Source organism: Typopeltis vanoorti, chromosome 1 (genome assembly GCF_054136105.1).
Source record: "Typopeltis vanoorti isolate ZY-2024b chromosome 1, IOZ_Tvanoo_1.0, whole genome shotgun sequence".
Lineage (NCBI taxonomy): Eukaryota > Metazoa > Arthropoda > Arachnida > Uropygi > Thelyphonidae > Typopeltis > Typopeltis vanoorti.
Window position 1 is genome coordinate 72,589,390 of NC_143549.1, and position 20,700 is coordinate 72,610,089.

Consider the following 20,700-nt stretch of genomic DNA (forward strand, 5'->3'; position numbering starts at 1 on the left):
ACCTCAGAGCAGCTATGAGTCCACATATTTGCTAGGGTTGAACTGAGTTAGAGGAGGTCCTACTATCCTGATGAACATCAGTGCAGAAGTTGTCTGTACAAGCAGAGATGACCTAGATGAAGTTACTATAAGATTCAACTGAGAGAAAACCCTTTCACATTCACTGGAAGATATTACAATTGTGCCCAAAGTGTGCTTTAGAGGAAGTGATGGACCTCCAGAAAGTGATGGATGATGGCAAGACTTCCAACATCACGACAGACACTGTACAGCCCAATATTTTATTCTTGACATACAGCCACTCCTCTCTCTCACAGAAATCATTTTCTGCAAAAGTGTCCAACATTTGGGCCAATCATTATCAGAATCTGCTTCCTTTCGACCACGTGGATCTTTGGTCTTGGTTTCATGATTCCCTTCACCAAGTGTATTTTCAGTGCTAGTTTTCTGTTTTACAGGATCACAAGTACATTCAACAATTTCTGCTTCTTCAGCCTCCCTTTTTTTTTACTCATTGGCATAAAGTAACTACTTATTTCACTCATTTTGAACAATGATTGCAATGATTTAACTTAGATTAATTCAAAACTCACGTGAACACCTGTTTGTTGCAGAGTGAATATAGAACTGATAAACTGATATTGGAAACAATCGGAAGTGAATACAACTTCCTGTTTCTGGTTGCATACCAACCTATAAAAACCAACCTAGGAAAGCAGGGTACTAACTTATGAGTAATCAAAACTGAAAATTCAATTCGTGAACATAGCACCATCTACCGGAATATTTATAATACATTTTGCTGTCAATAAATCGCAAATTTTTAAAAACTTAAGAAAAAAGGTGCTGGTACTGCGTACTGTTGCATACTGTCAGAAAAAAATCACGGCATTGCATCCATATTCCATTTTCCTGATAACATTTGCAAATAATGAAACAAATTGCATAACATAATAATAAACTTTCATAACCACTTGTCCCAGAGTATGAAATGATGCAAGCCACTATTATAAAACAAACCCTGCACTGGGTACAGACAAACCTTTCCCTAGGCCAAAGCCCCCTTCAATTAAAGTGCAGAGTAGGACAAAACCCTCTTATATTTCAAAATTTCTAAATTATTTTAATATTAAAATCTTTTATTCTGATTATTATTTGTAGTTTTATGAACACCACTCTGACATGTAAAATATTGCATTCATTGTATCATAAGACTGCAATGAAGATGATATTATAAGTATTATACTGTATGGTATGACTATATGGCAATAGCCTGCTTTTGCAATTGTGTGATCTAGTGGATGTGGCTTTACAGGTCACCAGAAGTCACCTCACAGGTGCAACTGACATGCCACCATGTGTAAAACTAGGAAGGTATGTGACACAATATAACAGAAATCATTCCACTGCGAATATGGAAACACATCAAATTTCAAAAAAGGAAACAAGTGAAGTAAAATCCAGACATTTCTCCCACACCCAAAAGGAAGGAAGGCCTACAGTAAACAAATGCTGTGTGTGCACAGGATCAGAGTAGAGTAATCTGTTGATATTCTTCTTGCACTGTTGGAGATCATGATCCAAGGGGTGGACCATAATCTCTAGTGCTTGAAAATTGGGGTGAATGGAATGAAGATGACTAGGAGTAGTAGGTAGGTAGGTAGGTTTGTTGTACATGCAGTTCAACTGTAAAGGGAAACTGAGCATTCATTGTTCAAATTCCTATAGATCTGTCAGAAATGGGAGACATAATGGATACTAATTCTGTTGAAAAATGGTCTTGGAAATATCTGTAGAAGAGACACAATGGAGATATTCTATAGGAAAGTGGCTGAACAGAAACTAAGAGACTGTAAGAGAAGTATAATAATCAACCAAACTGCCTTTTCCGAACAGCATAAAGAATCTTTAGGGAGGTCTTGGGTGCACCACCCCCAGACTTGAGAACAGTATTTCAATGTTAGTTGGATTTGGGATTTATAGAGAGTAAGTAACTGTTTGGTAGAGAAGTATCGTCTTGAGCAGAAAAGGATGCCATGTTTTTTGGAAACTGATGATGCTATAGGAGCAATATGATGGGTATGATTGTGTCAGAAAAGGTTCAGAGTAAGAATCAGTCAGAGGTTTGTCTTGATTGTTGAGCTAACCATTACCAAAACAAGCGCAACTGGAAGAATGACGGTACGTTGTGCCCTTTGATTAGAAAAGGTCTAAGTTCGATTCTCATCATGATGGGAGGAAAATCTTTATATAAACTTTTTCAATTGAAGGTGAGTTAGTTGATCTTGTATGGAGGTAGCACAGTTTTTTCTCCCAGAAACTCGGGTTTTTCATCCCACATACAGACGTATCGGCCCTTCAGAACATATGCAATTTACAGACAAAAAATACTAGTTGTGGTGGTGGCATTGATGTAGATGATTGGTATTAGAGGTTCAGTGTAGTGGTGGAGACAGAGAGTTGTACAGTAGGTGTCCTCCTGCGATGAGTCTTCAGACTCCTTGGAGGTGTCACGAATAATAATAATAATAATAAAGTGGAGAAGATTTATGTCTTCTTTTACAAGAAAACAAGCCAAAGGATATTTTGGAAAGACTTAGTTGACTAAATTGTTGTCACTCCAATCAAGGATACCGTGGAGATCACTGTTCAGGGTATTTATTACAGGTAATCTTGAAGTTTGAGATTTTTCAGCACTTCAAGGATTGTCATCTGAGTAGGATGAGTGAGGAGTGCTATCATCAACAAAACTATGAATAATGTTTGCAGTCAATGAGAGCAGGTCGTTTATATAAATCACAAAGAGGGTGTGTAAATTGATACCAGAAATACCTGAATTAACAGGAAAATCTCATGAGAGAACACCGTCCACCATCACACACATACAAGGATCGTTCTGAGAGAACACTGACAATCCAGTTACACAAGGAGAAAAGCAATCCATATGATGGTAATTTGTTGAGAAGCCCTTGATGCTAGACCCTATCAAAATCCCTGGAGATGTCAAGTGCAATGGCACAGGTCTCTCCAAACCTTTCCATGGAATTAATCCAGAGGTGTGTGATATAGAGCAGGAGATCTCCTTTAGATCTAAAATGGCCAAATCCACACTGGTACTCATTAATTAGATAGCAGTTTTCAAGGTGTTGAAGATGTTGACTCTAGATAACCTTTTCTATTACTTCAGACAAAACTGATGTGAGAACAACAGGTTGATAGCTTGATGATAAATATTTATCTCCTTTTTTGTGGAGGAACTGGTTGCATATGGATTTTTTTCCATGTTGTAGGGTGGATGCCAGACAAGTACATTTTAGTGAACAGATGATAAAGAAGCATGCATCTTGAGCACAATGGGTGAGATTCCATCAGGACAGTTGCCTTTTGTGGTATCCAAGTTATTCAAGATTTTTCTGATGTCTTTCTGTCTTGTTCTAGGCAAAGAAGGAAGTAATTTGCCATAGTCATCTATGAATGAGTTGAAAGAGAAGAATGAAGACATGACATCACCTATATCTTGTCTTTAGGTGATGTTACAATGCTACTGTTAAAATAAGTTTCCAGGAAATGTCTGAAGGAAACTGGTATTTTGGTCTCAAGCCACTTGTGAAAAGCTGTTTGCTTTTCTTTTAGAGTAGCCCTGGAACACTTCTTGGAAAACATGGTTTAGATATGGGTTGGGAAATCTGAACGAGAGAGAGAGAGAGGAATGAAAGTTTCCAGTCCTGTATGGATTATTTCTGTAACAAGATCACAATAGGTATTTGGACCTGAAGAATGAAAACAATAGTCTGACCATGGAAAGTAGGAAAAAAAGTCATGTAAGTCCTCCCACTTGGTATTGTTGTAATTCCATAGCACACAACGTTGAGAATGGCTGAAGGATGTTCCACCAGGTGTGTGATATAGGGCAGGAGATCTCCTTTAGATGTAGGGCTGAAACTGGGATGAGATTCTGGTCTGAATTGACAAGAGGAACAGATACCTGGAAAGAGAACTAGAGATCCAGTTCTGATTATGCCACATTCATCATAAAAACATCATTAATACAACGTCTATCCTGTCACTCCTGATAGGATTGACGTTGTTGAACTCATTCACCTTTCGTGCTCTCTCAACAGCCTATCAGTCAGTACATTCCACAATTAAATGACCCTCCATGCAAAGAAACCACTCCACCCTCTTGTTCACAACTTCTAGGGATGGCCTCTCATTCTCACTCTTTCCCCTTGTTCTACAGTGCGAAAGAACTCCCCAGTGGTCAATACTGTAACTACTTCTTAACATTTTAAATGTCTCAATCATATCACCTCTCTTTCTTCAATCTACCAAACTTAGAAGTCCACATCCTCTCAGCCTCCATGTTTAAGACTTAAGTGCTTGGAGACTAATGTTAGAGGTTTAATGAAGTGAAACAGCACTAAGAAAGGATTAAAAATATTATTTAATTCTTCCCATATTAGAAAAACAGTTAGCAAGATCTCTGATCCCCTCACTGGCCATTTCCTATATAATAAAACTATCCATTTTTAAATTTCTATGAACATTTACCATTAAATAATGCAGATATTTTGATTAGCTTTGATATCACATCACTGTTCACCAATATTGCCTTAAATGACATCTTGTCATTTATAAAGAAAGTTTTTCTTCCAGATATTACTGGTCTGTTTTCTTTTACTATCAGTTCTGGATATTTCTTCTGGAAACATAAAATTTATAAAAAGATATAGTGTACTGCTAGGGTTTCTCCATCTCTCAATTCCCTTTGCCAATTTTGTTATGGAATATTTTGAAAAACAAGCTCTTGACTTGGCCCCTCTCAAATCTTCTATCTACTTAAGATATGTGGATGATGTGTTCTCTATTTGGCCTCATTGCCCAGACACGTTAGATTCTTGATGTAGACATAGCTTTCTGTGGTTAAGCAGTTCTGTAGGTAGTTTTCAGTATTGAGACCAAATTGTAATATAAAGAGTTTATTAAAAATAAACTATTAAAAAATATAAAAAGTTTCATGCAGCATGGCTTTCAAGCCCCACCAAAAGCTTCCTGCCCTTATATGTTCTACTAAAGATCAGATGTCTCTTCTCTGTGCCTGCATCATATAAAGTGCCCTGTCCCTGTAAGTTGGCCTATTGTGGACAGACACGAAGATCAGCCAACATCTGCAAGGAAAAACACAAAAAATACATCTGGAGTCATGACTATGGGCAATTGGTCCTTGTGGACCATGGTTTAGATATGGATCACAGAATCAATTGGAAAAGACCACCATGCTCCATTGCAGTAAATTTAGAAGAGAGAGAGAGAGACTATTTTTGGAATCTGCAGATGCTCTCAGAAATCAGTCTAATTTAAATAAATAGGTTGTATTAAACTTCCCAAAATATGGGAAACACTAATACTTCAAGATCTCATTTTACATCCTAGTCTGCCAACAAGTGTGCCCAGAGGGCATCTCATCCAGTTAGGATTGCAGTTTTTTGTCCACATGTTTCATTTAGTTTTGTATTGCTTTTATTATTATTATTAGTATTATTATTATTGCATAGCACCTCCAGGGAGTCCAAATACTCATCGAGGGAGGGCACCTATTGTACAACTCTCCGTCTCCACCACTCCACCAACCGCAACTATCTTCATCAACCACCAACGCCATCTACTGCTGACCACCACCACTATTTTCATAAACATCCATGCCCACGGCAGGATTCGAACCTGCAGCCTTTTGGCTGGAGAGTGAATGCATTAACCACTCGACCAACCAGGCCAGCATTTTGTGTGTGTTTCCAAGTCCCATATTGTACTCCTTGACAATGTCTCAGTGACTTTCTCAGTGCTGTTTTGCTCCATTAAGCTTCTAACATGAGGAGTCCCTCAGCCTATCCTCATAATTAGCATTGTACATATATCCTGATATCATTTTTGTTATCTGCCTCTGTACTCTTTCAAAGATTAATTTATCCCCTTCAAATCCCACAAACCAATCAATGCATAACAGACCAGGTGTGGTCTGATCAGGGCTTTATATAATGGAATAATAACTCTTTTGTCTCTGCTGGTCAGCATCTTTCTCAGCATTACAGCAATCCTCTGGGTTACTTACATACTGCCTTTGCAATATGCTTCCTGAACTACAGGTTACTATCAATCATCATCCCAAGATCCTTTGCCTCCCCCCCCCTTCCCCCACTTTCTCCAACTGAGTATGCACCCTCCCATCTTATACAACAACAACAACAAAAAAAAAAGATTGTTCTTTTCTCACAATATAATTTCATTAACAAAATAGTAATTATAAACACAAAATTAAAATTGGCACAATTTAATTAAAACTGCAGTACATGTAGATCTTATTCTTTCAGCACCTTTGATGTTTAAGTTGGTGTATAAATGGAACATAGTATTGTCCTAAGCTTATTTTCATAGCTCACAACATGAATTAGCTTAGATGTAATTAAATACCTGAACATTTTGCATAATATAAAGTTTTTTAAATAATGTTATGTAAAAAATACAATTATCTTGAAAAGAAAAGTCAAAAACCACATCACGTGCACTGAATGCATCATGCAAAGTGACTTTGGCTCCATAGGGAGTGCTACTTACTTTCTTGTTTTCATAAGTTTTGTTAGTTGACTTTCCTATTAAATTACTGTTGATGGATAATTTATATAAATTCACCCTTCATTATGAGTAATAAATGAAACAAAACACAAACTGAGTTGGATGAGTGCTGTTGTTTTATGGTGTACATTTTAAATCCACAATAAAGGAAAGGATATTTCTGTATAAGTATGCATGATGTGTAGTGAAAAATAAAGAATATATTACATTCTTTATTTACAAGGTTGAATCTGAGGTGAAGAAATGAAATTTGCAGAACTTAGTGGAGAGAAAATGAAAATTTAGAGGTGATATGATTAAGATATAACTTGTTCATAGGTGCTTACCAAAGTAATGGTGGATGTTAATGTTAATGGTAATAAGGCTGTGGGACTTGATAATATATCACCACATATTTTTGAAGGAATGTGCCAGGGAGTTGGCATCTGCCTTGACATACTTTGTTTAATATGAGTCTTGCACTGGGTCAAGTTCCAAAGGAGTGGAAGGAAGGAAAGATAGTGCTGCTTCATAAGGGGGATGGTAGAACTCAAACATCAAATTAGAGGTTGTGGTTAAGGTGCTGAAGAAGATGGTGAGAACTAGGATCCAGAATTGGGTTGATAACAATGGTATTATCTTTGATGGACAGCATGGATTTGCTAAAGGGAGGTCATTTTTAGTAATCTACTTACTTATTACAATAAGGTGGCAGCTTTGTTGAACAGTGGAGAGCGATACACAGTAGTATACTTAGATTTTGCAGTGGCTTTTGATAGATTACCACATGATAAGTTGATAGTAAAACTAGAGCAGATGGGGTTGGATATTAGACTAGTGCATTGAGTTGAAGACTGGCTATCTGATAGATATCAACAAGCTTTGTATGGGGGATCAATATCAAGGAAGAGGAAAGTGACTAGTGGTTAGCTGTTTGAAGATGATGCAAAATTGGGATGAACTATGAAGAATAAAGAAGATGTTGTGGCCTTACAAGAAGACTTGAATAGATTGAGTGAATGGGGATAACAGTTGAATGTTGCAAAATGTAGTGTTAAAATTTGGGAAACAAAGATGGGATGTAGCATTTACACTTAGTGGGGATATATTGTTGGGGGTGGAGGAAATAAGACATCTTGGGGGTGATGGTGGATAAGGATCAGAAATTTAAGGGACACTTTGCAAAATTGTGAGGACAACACAAATAATTCTGAGAATTATGCAGAGGTCACTGACTTGTAGAAGGAGATTCCTATTCCATTGTATAAGGCTCTAATTAGGCCACACACATGTGACCAAATGTCTTCACACACATGTTTTCAAAAGGATGTTGGAAAGGGTCCAGAGGCAACTGACTTAAGGTAGTTTCTGATCTCTGGAATGTCAAATATGAGATAAGGTAGAGAAGTTGCAATTTACAGAGACTAGTGGACAGGAGGAATAGGGGTGACATGATAGAGAGACCTACAAGTTAGTAAGGGATTGTTATAAGATCAATGTTGAAGAGGTTTTACAGAAAATGGTGACAGATCAGGGTAGAACCAGGTCAGCCTGGGAAGCTGTATAAGGAGGGTGTGAGCAAGGAAGTGAGAAGCAGGTTTTTTGCATGCAGAGATGTGAATGACTAAAATGCTTTGGCTGAAAGGGTGGTGTCTTTAGAAAATTTGAGTGGGTTTAAGGTGCAGTATGATGAGCTTATGTATGACAAAAGTATCACCTAGATGATATTTTGATACCATAGCATCTTAGGATAATAATAATATTATTACTTTGTTTTGTCATAAAAAAAAATTTAGTTTTTTTTTTAAATATCACTGATAACAGAGGTTCGGTGTAGTGGTGGAGATGGAGAGTTGTACAATAGGTGTCCTCCTGTGATGAGTCTTCGGACTCCTTGAAGGTGTCACAAATAATAATAATAATAATAATAATAATAATAATATTTATATAAGGTAGACCAAGACATTGGGCAAGTAATTTTTTTTTTGTGACTAGTGGAATTAAGTTGTATTTCTAACTAGTATTGTATATAGCATCAATGGATGTTGAATCTGAAGTTAAGAAATGCAATCTGCAGAACTTAGTGGGTTAAAAATGAAAATTTTGAGGTGATATGATTGAGATATGATTTGTTCATAAGTGCTTACCAGATGAATGTAGGAGAGAGAGTGTCTAAATAAAGAGGAATGGTGATGTAGGTTCTTTTTGCATGAAGAGAGAGAGAGTGCATGATGAATGGAATGCACTGACTAAGAGGGTTGTGAGAGGGCAAACAGTGATTGAGCTTAAGAATTGAATGATAGACTCTGTAACGTTACTGAAAATTTTTCCACTTGATAATACTATAAATTAAAGATGTCAAGAAATTATATTCTTGGTGTAATTGTTTATCCAAGTGTAAGCAAACAAAGTTTGTGCATGAAGTAACTTCATGACTGGGCAACTCATATATAGAGACTAATGACTTCCTATCACTTGCCTTATTGTCCCATAATGCAAAGCATATATCCTTATTTGGTCTGGGTAGAGATCCTTCCCATAATACATAGCATTATACATGTCCATAAAGACATGTGCTTTGCATTATAGGATACTAAGGCAATTGATGTGAAGTCATTGGCCTCTATATACAAGTTGCCAGTTATGTAGTTACTTCATGTGCAAACTTTGTTTGCTTACACTTGGATAAAGGATTAAACCAAGAATTTAATTTCTTGGCATCTTTAATTTATCTTTCATGTTAAAAGAGATTTCCCAGAATGAGAGACAGCTTGGAGAACAGAAAATTGAAGGTGTCTTATAACAACAACCATGTACAAGAAGTAAATTATTGAACCCAGAAGATATCATGCCGTAAATAAGAAAAAGAAAGAGGAAAGTAGAATACGAGAGGAGATTGGCCAGTCTGCCAATGATTATCCAAAAGAATTTTTCTGCTATGTGTAAAGAAAGAGGAAAAATAATTATGGCAGGTTGACACTGGTGGATAGTTATGTAGCAAATGATATAGTGCAGGGGTGTTCAACCCATCGATCGCGGAGCGATTTTCGGTCGATCTCTTGTGTATTCCTCCTCACTTACAAATTTAATTAAAACTGAAAACATAATATTTTATTTATCATTATTTTGTATTATTTTTAATTCACTTTAAGTGTATTGCTATTGTTTATTTATTTTTCATTAAAATTGTCAAATCAATGAAATTTACCTGGACTTATAATTTTCTTATAAGTCCAGGTAAACGAATTAATTTGGATCATTGGAAATCAAACAGTGACCCAAGTGAATACGATTATAAGCAAAGTGTAAAAACTCGATTGTAACTTAAGTATTAAATATTCCAAAGCGCATTACATTGATTTTTATATTAGGTTAAGTCCCATGTGAATATTGTAAAAAAATAAACTTTGTTTGTCTCAGTATAGTTATTAGATGTTTTTGTAAATAACTCTTTTGAAGCGAACTGTATATACTGCTTTAATAAGAATAAATTAGAGTGTTAAAAACAAAGGCAATGTTTTTGTCGCCGAAGCTGTGCATGGCAACATTAGAAAGATTGTTATTGAAATTTGTATGTATGAGAAAGGCTTGCAGGCTCTAAGTGTAAACATCTCCGAAGTCAGAAAGAGTTCAAACAACTTTCCGATGGCCGGCAACTTACAATCAAAAGAAAGCAGAGGAGAACGAAAGGCATGCCAAACTTGAAACTTAAGATGAAAGACTCATACCGATTCTTTGGGGATTGCCAAACTTCATGAGAGGTCTCAGAAGAGGCCTAATAAAAAGGGACTGAAGCAAGCAGAAGCAGTCCCGGTTCCAGAATTGCTGTCAGAGAGGAGGCCGCCCGGTCCAGAGTCGCCGTCAGAGAAACTGCCCGGATCCACGTTGCTTGAGAGAGGAGTTTCCTGCTTCCAGAAAGGAGCCTCTCGGTTAGAGATGTCGCTAGAGAGAGACTAATTCTAGTCCACAGACAAGGTTTCAAATTGCCGAAAGGAAGAGTTCCAATTGCCGGAGAAAAGTTTCCAGGCCAGGTTAACGTCAGACATTCACCAGTGTGTTGCATTTTCATTACAATTTGATGAATCAAACGACTTCACTCATATTGCTAGTTAATGGTATTTATTCACATGGTATTTCAAGATTATTCAAGTAAAGAAGAACTTTTGAAAATTATACCATTATTGAGATGGACTAGGGGAGAAGACATTTTTTCAGCATTTGATGAATTTGTGAAACAACACAAACTTCCGCTTTTTAAACTTGTGTCTATTACTACTGATGGTGCTCCTGCAACGATAGGTAATAAATCAGACTTCATTTCATTACGTAAAAACGATGACAAATATCCAGATTTTTTAACATACCCCTGTATTATTCACCAACAAGTACTGTGTAGTAAAAGATTAAACACAAAAGATGTTTTGGATATTACATTTAAAATTATAAATTCTGTTCGAGGAATAGCCCTGCAACAGCGGTTATTTAAATTACTGGCAGATGATGATAGGGACCTTCTGTTGTACAATAATGTTCGCTGGCTCAGCAGAAGTCAATTTTTAGAAAGATTTCTTGTATTAATTAATGATATAAAAAATTTTCTTGATGAAAAAGGAGATATTTATCCACAATTGAGTGATAAAAGATGGTTGTTACACTTATAATTTTTAGTAGATTTCTGTACGAAATTAAGCAATTTAAATTTAGAGTTACAAGGTAGAGATAAAAATTTAATTGACATGTTAAGTTTAATAAAAACTTTCCAACAATACTTACTTTTATTAAAGAAAAATATAAATGACAGCGAATTTAGACATCTCCCATATTTATTAAAAATTTTGGAACAAAATCAAGAACTGTTTTGCTATGATTTAAAAGAATTTATTCATGAAATAGAATTAGTTGAGGAAGAAATAAATTCAAGATTTAAATTTTAATAAAATTGAAATGATTGTATCTTTTATCAATAATCCATTTCAAGAAAACTTGAACATCACAGAAATTTCAAATAAAATTAGTGGGCTGTTTGATATTAAACAAGCTGAAGTAGAACTTAAGATAATAAACATTCAGAATAGTTTACATTTAAAATCAATAAACAATGAAGTCATTTGGAAGTATGCACATGAAAAATTCCCAATATTAACTGATATTGCGCGAAAAATTCTGTCGTGTTTCGGATCAACATACTTGTCAAAATCCGCTTTTTCAAATATGACCGTCATAAAAAATCAATTAAGAAACCAAATTACAAATGATAATTTGGATGATTGTCTGCGATTGGCCACTTCTTTTTATTATTATTATTATTACGGGTATCTCCATGGAGTCAGTAGACTCATCACGGGAGACCCAAACTAGCAAAACAATATCTGTCATATCTCTTCTTGAACTCATTTACAGACAAAGAGCTCACAACTAAGTCAGGCAATTGGAGGTAACGAGGACACCTCACTTATGCATATATCCTCTGAACTAATAACCAGGTCCAACACTCTCTCATGTCCATGTGTCCCTTCAGTTATGTGCTGTTTCAAGTAATCTCGTAGAAGATGTATGAACTCCATTTCCTTTTTGCTACGTGATATTCCTCCTTCCAATTGATATCACCATAATTAAAATCCCCCATAATAATCACTAAACCTGCACTCATTGCACTAATTTGCTGATGCATGAATTCAATATCTCCCCCTATCCTCCCTGGCATAGGAGCATCCAACTGTACTTGACTATGAAAATATTGTGAGGTCCAAACAATGCCAAATTTCACATTAACTTTTTTTTTTTTTAATCAACCAGCATTTCCTGTAACTTGTGAGTTTGTAATCAATCTGTTGTTTTTTCTAACTTTGGTTTTCCAAAATAGAGAAATAAATATTTTATTCCAATATATTTGTTTTGTTTTTTTGTTGTATTAAAATATTTGTTGTATTAAAATAATTAAGTGATAAATAAATTTTTAAATACACAAATAAAGTTTTTAGTTGTGTATTTTTTTTTAGTTGTTTATTTTTTTTTAGTTGTTTATTTGTGCGTAATCAGATATCAGGTTGGGGAATGTGATCTATATAACAGAGTAGATCGCCGAATAACTTTTTATAGAAAAGTAGCTCGTGTAGTAAAAAAGGTTGCACACCACTGATATAGTAGAATTATTTAATGAACACTTTAAAAAAAATTTCACATTTGAAGTCCGTAGATGCCATATGGTCACTGCCATACCTCACATGTTTTTGGCAATGATATCTTCTGCTAGAATAAGTGGTAGGGTTGCAGATTCTCTTTCCACACAAAGTTTGTAGGACAATCACAAACATCCATGCCCCGGCAGGATTCAAACCTGCAGCCTCTTGGCTGGAGAGGGACACGCTAAACACTCAGCCAAAGAAGCCAGCCATAATGAACACTTCATCAGTGTATATTATACTCTGTGCAATATGTAGAAAGGAGTCAAGTATTAGGAGAATTAATGGTAAAAGAATCAGAAGTGCATCAAATGCTGCTTGGGTTACATGTTAATGTAGGAATAGGTGATATATTATCCCATCTTTAAGGAATATACAAAGAGTTAGCCATGCACTTGGTCTGGTTATTTAAAGAGTCTTCCAGTGGGGAAAATTCCTAAGAGTTGGAAAGAAAGCAAAATAGTACCTCTTCCAAGCATAGTTCTAGGATAGAAGTTTCCAATTATGGACCAGTCTGTATATATGTAGTTGTAGTTAATTTATTGGAAAAATTGGTTAGGAATAGAATACAAGATTGGATTGATGGACATAAGATTTTCTATAATTCATCATAGGTTTGTGAAGATATTATTTAAGCAATCTGCTTATATTTTATGATGAGGTGATAATGCATTGGAAAAGGGAGATTCGTATACACTGATTTCAAAGATATGAATAGACTTTTAGCTTGGACAGATTAGTGGGGGGATTATAGTATTAATAAAGGCAAGGTATTACACTTTGGAGTGTAGAGATATAAGGCTGTCATGTATTAGTGGGACTGTACTTCAGGAAGTGGATGAGATTTGGGATCTTGGGATGATGATAAACAATGTACTAAAGTTCTGAGAGTACATTGCAAGTGTTGTGAAGACTGCACGTTGTATTGTTGCTATGATAAAAAGTACATTGACATTTAGGGATAAGGAAGTAGTGCCTATATATAAAACACTGATATGACCATACATTGATTATTGTGGTTGCTCAATAATCATAATCTAAAATATGGTTGCTCGGTTTTTCATTGTGATGTGGAAACACTTGAGAGGGTCCAAAGACAAATGACCAAAGTGATATCAGAAATCTGCAGTTTTGGTTATTATTATTATTACTATTATTATTATTATTTCAGGTGACTCCAGGGAGTCCTTAGACTCATCGAGGGAGGCCCTAAACATCATGTCCACACAACTATATGACATTCTCACAATATCTATCATACTTTGCCTTGAACTCGCTCACCGTCATAGCACCCACAACAGACTCTGGCAGCTTATTCCACTCATTTACCACTCTAAAAGAAAGAACCCAGCTCTAACACCCCCCTGCTAACCACACTCTTGCCCAGCTTCCACAGGTGTCCCCTAGTTCTCCCACCACCAGTCCTGATCTCAAAAATATCCTCTGAATTAATTCTATAGAATCCCTTTAGCAATTTGAATGTCTCAATCATATCTCCCCTTTTCCACCTATCAACTAGTTTCTGCAACCCACAAATCTTCGACCTGTTCTCATATAGTCCATTTCATAGACCTGCTATCATCTTAGTCACTCGCCTCTGGATCCTCTCCACCTCCTCCCCATCAAGAAGGAACCGAGGTGACCAAATCTAGGGCACAGTAGTCGAGATGAGATCTTATCAAGGCTCGGTACAGAGGTACAATAACTTGCTTGTCTCTGTTCGTCAAGGTATTTTTCAACAACCAAGTGAGTTGATGAGCTGATTTAGCTACTTTTGCAATGTGCCCCCTAAACTTCATCTCCCTATCCACCAACACTCTCAAGTCCCTGGCCTCATCAATCTCCTGGAGTACAATTCCACCAATGTGGTATACTGCTGCTAATCTTTTCACCCCAAAATGCATAACTTTACATTTTGTCACATTAAATTGACATCCATTCTCCTTAGCCCAGTACTCCAATCTATCCAAGTCATCCTGCAAGATTTTGACATCTTCTGCATTCACTATTGCCCTACCCAATTTTGCATCATCAGAAAACAAATGAACTGTTCCACTTAGATCCTTCCCTATATCGTTAATGAACAGATTAAACAGCAGTGGTCCAAGAACAGAACCCTGTGGAACACCACTAGTCACAGGCCGTCTTTTGGACTCTACTCCTGAATAAACTACTCTTTGATATCTCTCCATCAACCACCCACCTATCCATCTCACCAACCCTATATCCATTCCCATATGTTGTAGTTTACGGATTAGAATTCCATGTGGTATCCTGTCAAACGCTTTTGCCAAGTCCAGCAGTATCACTGTAAACCCATTTCTCTTATCCAGTTCAGCCGTCACCTTGTTATAAAAGTTGAGCAAGTTACTGAGGCATGATCTACCCTTCACAAAGCCATGCTGTCCCCTGTACAGTATCTCATTTTCATCAATCCATTCCTGTATTTTTCCCTTGACTACTTTCTCCAAGAACTTGACAATGACTCCTGATATGCTGATCGGTCAGTAATCTGCAACCGTGGTCTTGGATCCTCCTTTATGCAGTGAAACTATTTTCCCCTCTTTCCACACCTTCGGGACTAAACCAGAGCCGAAAAATGCAAAACAGTTAAGGGAATATGGATTACAAAGTTTGGTGGATAGGAGGGAAAAGCAATATGATAGAGACCTTCAAGTTAGTTAAAAGATTCTAAAGAAGGAATTATAAAAAGAGTGGACATTAAGGTGGGAAGAATGAGAGGCCATCCCTGGAAGTTCTATAAAAATGTGGTGAAGAAAGGTGTGAAGAGTAGATTTTTTTATGTGGCAAGTTGCTGGTGAGTGAAATGCATTGCAGGAGAATGCATTGTAAATACAGGAAGTTGAATAATTTCAAAGTTCGTCATGATAGACATGCTGCTGTTTGAGTGGGCCACCCATGATGAGTCTATTGCAGTGCCGATTGCATCGCCAATGTGAGATGGATAATTGGTTACTGATTAGGAATAAAATTATTTTTTCCTAATCAGTAACCAATTTATTAATAAATAAATTTACATATTAAAAAATTGCTTTATTAAAAATATTTCACTCTCGCCACGAACAAACACCAATAATAAAAGTTTCATATCTCACAAAAATAATGTGCAAGCATATGATACACTTCCCAAATGATCAGTATCAGAATGGCTTGTAACGTACAATGACAAGCACAAACGAATATCGGCGAAATGGCTGCATTTGGCCAAATGCGATAATTCTGACACTGCATTAGATCGCAGTGTATTTGTTTTGTGTAACGATAATTGAAAAATATAATTCTTTTCATATTTTCAACAGTGACACTTGTCATAATTCAGCCTTATATCTATAATAAATAAATAATTATATGTTATTTTAACAAAATAAAATAAGATTTGCAAAAAATAGTTCACCCTCACCACGAACACGCACCAATAATAAAAGTTTCGTATCTCACAGAAATAACGTGAGCAAGCATACGATACACTGCTCAAACGAGCAGTGTCGGAATGACTTGTAACGTGCAATCACAAGCGCAAACAAATATCGTTGAGTCTGACTGCGATTGGTCGAACGTGATAATATCGACACTGTGTTAGATCACAGTGTATTTGTTTCGTAATCTAAAGCATCAATCAAACAATTCCAATTATTAACTATTCAATCATTGTCGAAACATAAGCTGCAACCATTAACATGTTGTATTGCATTTATATAAATGTTGTAAGCATTGTTATTATTTATAAACACAAACAAAATTTAAATTTTTCATTTTTTCCTTGGGGGTGCTGCAGTGTCGCAGTGCTTATGTACGGACTTCCACTGGTCTATTGATTCCATGGAGGTTACTGTGATAATAATAATAATAATAATAATAATAATAATAATAATTATTATTATTATTATTATTATTATTATTATTATTATTATTATTATTATCTGGAACCTCCAGGGAGCCAAGAACTCTTAACAGGAAGCTATAAAATCACCCAAACCAGTTGTCATACCTTCTGTTAAATTCATTCACACTAGATACACTCACTACCCCTAAAGGCAAACTATTCCACTCACTCACCACTCTCTGGGAGAAAAGCCCTAGCCCCTACCCCTTTCTTACTGTGAACAAACTTAACTTCCAAGGAATCCATCCACATGTTCTCTCCCCACCTTCCATATAACGAAAAATTTCAACAGATGATAACCTATAACACCCATTCAAAAGTTCACAGACCTCTATCATATCACTGGGGTAAGGGATAATTTTCTTTACAGGGAATTATTCCAGGGTAAAGATATGCACAATACATCTCTAATACAGAGACTTAGCCTCTTCTTTACCAAGACCACACAGTGTGGTCTTGGTAAAGATTCACATCCTTCCATAGATGTCCCCGTTTTCACAGAACAGTGTGGATCTAGACTGCAAAGTCGAAAAATATTCCAGAGGAAGGCAATGGCAAACTACCTCTGTACCTTGCCAAGAACATCCTATGAACATGCCAAAAATGAGAGTGTATGATATGCTGCTGGATGGTAAGACACCTGGGCTTGAAGGCATCCAACATGCAACTGGGGAAGAACAGAGGGCTTCCACAAGTATAACTAGATTTTATGATATGTCTAGGTCAAACCCGAAAGGAAGCTTGGTCACAGATGTTGCTGGTTGGAAAAGGGAGGTTCCCTGTTTCACCAGAAACCACATGATTGGAACTTGGAATGTTAGAAGTATGAACCAAGGTAAGCTGGAAATAATAAAGATGGAAATGGAGCACAAGAAGCTGGATATATTGGGAAAAAGTGAACTTAGATGGACGGACAGGAATGGGCTATTTTCAGTCAGGGTATTACTCAGGATATGAGACAAGTCGTAAAAATGGAGTATCTTTCTTACTCAGGAAAAAAAAAAGATGGCTAGGTATGTATTAGGTCATACTCCAGTGAGTGACAGAATCATTTCTCTCAGAGTGAGTGGACATCCAATGAATATGACCATCATTCAGGTTTATGCAACTACTAGAGAGGCATCAGAAGAAGACATTGAAGAATTTTATGGCAAGTTACAAGAAGTGATAGAAGCAACACCAAAGCAAGATTTATGGCTACTTATCGGAGATTGGAATGCAAAAGTAGGAGAGACTGAGGAACAAGGAATAACAGGTCATTTTGGTTTAGGTATTCGTAACACTGCAGGGAAGAGACTAGTTGAGTTTTGTGCAGAGAATTTTTTTGTTTGTTGCTAACACCTGCTTTAAACAGGGATCTTGGAAACATACCAACTGAATACAATATTAGCATACAGAATAGATTCAACACATTCAATTTTTGTGAAAGAGAACCAGATGAACTATGGGAAGAGATTAAAGATATAATTAAAACAGAAGCAAAGAAGACTATTCCAACAGTTTGTAAGAAGAAGTCCAAATGACTGTCAGAAGATGGCATCACAACTGCTCAGGAAAGAAGGAAAATGAAGGCCACAGGAAATTTGCAGATAGTACGGTATTTGAATGCAGAGTTTCAATGACAAGCCAGAAGAGACAAGGAAAAATACTTTAATCAGGAATGCCAACAAACAGAAGGCCAAAACAAGAAAGGAAAAACAAGAGATCTTTCCAAACAGATCAGAGAACTAACAGGGAAGTTTAGTGCCAAGGTGACAATATTGAAAAGTAACTACAAAGGATATCTTACAGAAACTGCAGACATCAAAGAAAGATGGAAAAGAGTACATAGAAGCCCTTTACAGAAAGGACTTCAAAATTACTGAGAAATTTGAAGAGCAGGATTACACACAGGAGCCAGTACCACTAGAGAGTGAAGTGAGGTGGGCACTGCAACAACTATCCAGTAAGAAAGCACCAGGAGGAGATTGAATACCCATTGAGCTGCTCAAACCCCTGGGAGAAGAGGCAGTTAAAATTTTAACAGCTCTATGTCAATGAATTTGGATCACAACTACGTGGCCTAGGGAATGGAAAAAATCAGTTAATATACCTTTATTGAAGAAAGGCGATGCAAGAGAGTGCAAAAATTGCAGAACTATAGCATTGATTTCTCATGCAAGTAAAGTCTTATTTAAGTTCATTCAAAAAAGAGAAATGCCAGATGAACAGGCAAGGTTTCGAAAAGGCAGAGGAACAAGAGATCAAATTGCCAATGTGAGATGGATAATAGAAAGAGCACAGGAATATCACAAGAATGTCAACCTTTTTTTCCTTGACTACAGCGAGGCTTTTGACTCTGTAGATCATGTGAAACTGTGGAATGTGTTAAGAACAACGGGAGTCCCAAAGCATTTCATTATCCTTCTGAGGAATCTTTATTATGAACAAGAAGCTACTGTCTGAACAGATCTTGAAGTAACCGAGTATTTCACAAAAAGTAAAGGGGTGCGACAAGGATGTATTTTATTTCCATACGATTTAACTTGTACAGCGAATACATTTTAAGAATGGCAGGGCTGGAGGAATCTTCAGTTGGTGGAAAAAATATTAATAATTTGAGGTATGCAGATGAAACCACCTTGCTAGCAGAATGCAAACAAGATTTGGAGGGAACTATTATGAAAGTTACAGAAGATAGTGCTAAATCTGGTCTTAAACTTAACCTCAAAAAGACAAAAGTTATGGCAACATGTCAACTTATTGATTTTTAAGTAGATGGGAGAAAATGGAAGCAGTTAACAATTTTGACTCCTAGGATCCTGAATTGATAAAGATGGTTATTGTACTGAAGAAGTTAGAAGAAGAAGATTAAGCGCCTCCGTAGCGCAATTGGAAGAACGACGGTACATTGCGCCCTTCGATTGGAATAGGCCTAAGTTCGATTCTCGTCGCGACGGGAGGAATCTTTATCTGGTCGATTTCAATCGATGGTGAGTTAGCCGATCTCATACGGAGGTAGCAGGGTTTTTTCTCCCGGAAACTCGGGTTTTTCATCCCGCATACATACAAATCGGCCCTTCAGAACACACGCAATTTACAGACAAAAATTACTAGTTGTGGTAGTGTTGGAGGTGGGCGGTAGATGGCGTTGATTCGTAGTAGAGGTAAGATGTAGAGACAGTTGAAGATGTCCTCCCGCGATGAGTCTTCGGACTCCTTGGAGGTATCAGGAATAATAATAATAATAATAATAATTATTACTCGGAAATGACAAATTTAAGCAAGATCTTTAAAGATAAAGATATTAGCCTCACAACAAAAATCAGAATTGTGAAAGCAATGGTATTCCCTGTGGTACTGTATGGATGTGAAAGTTGGACCCTGAGAAAGAGTGAAAAGAAGGAAGATAGATGCATTTGAATTATAGTTTTGGAGGCACTTAGTAAGAATACCATGGATGGCAAAGCAAACCAATAAATCAGTGATAGACAGAATAAAGCCAGATTGCTTCCTCGAAGCTATAATCATCAAGCAAAACTTGTCATACTTTGGACATGCATGTTATACAAGCAAATGACAGTCTGGAGAAGATGATTATTATTATTATTATTCAGGCCTCCATGGAGTCAAAAGACTCATCGTGGGAGGTCCTTGCTAAGAAACACAAAGTCTATCATACCACTCCTTAAACTCATTGACCGTTCTCGCTCTCACCACTCCATCAGGCAATGCATTCCACAGTTCAACCACCCTCCATGCAAATAAACCACTCCTCACCATCTTGCTCACAGTTTCCTTTCGTAACTTCCAGAGATGGCCTCTTGTCATCACTCCTTCCCACTGTTCAACCAAGCGAAAGAACTCCCCAGTGTCAACCTTGTAACCACCTCTCAACAGTTTAAAAGTCTCAATCATATCACCTCTCCTTCTTCTATCCACCAAACTCTGCAGTCGACATTCCCTCAGCCAATCCTCATAACCAAAATTGTACAGTCCTGAAACCATCTTTGTCATCCATCTTTG

The 20,700-nt window shown here is 36.7% G+C and overlaps 1 protein-coding gene across 4 annotated transcripts in view; it reads right to left on the reverse strand.

The window, feature by feature from the left end:
• The window catches only part of LOC150110083 (contactin-like), a 690,381-nt gene that overhangs the window by 425,292 nt on the left and 244,389 nt on the right, over positions 1-20,700 (reverse strand). The gene's annotated exons all lie outside the window — the stretch shown is intronic.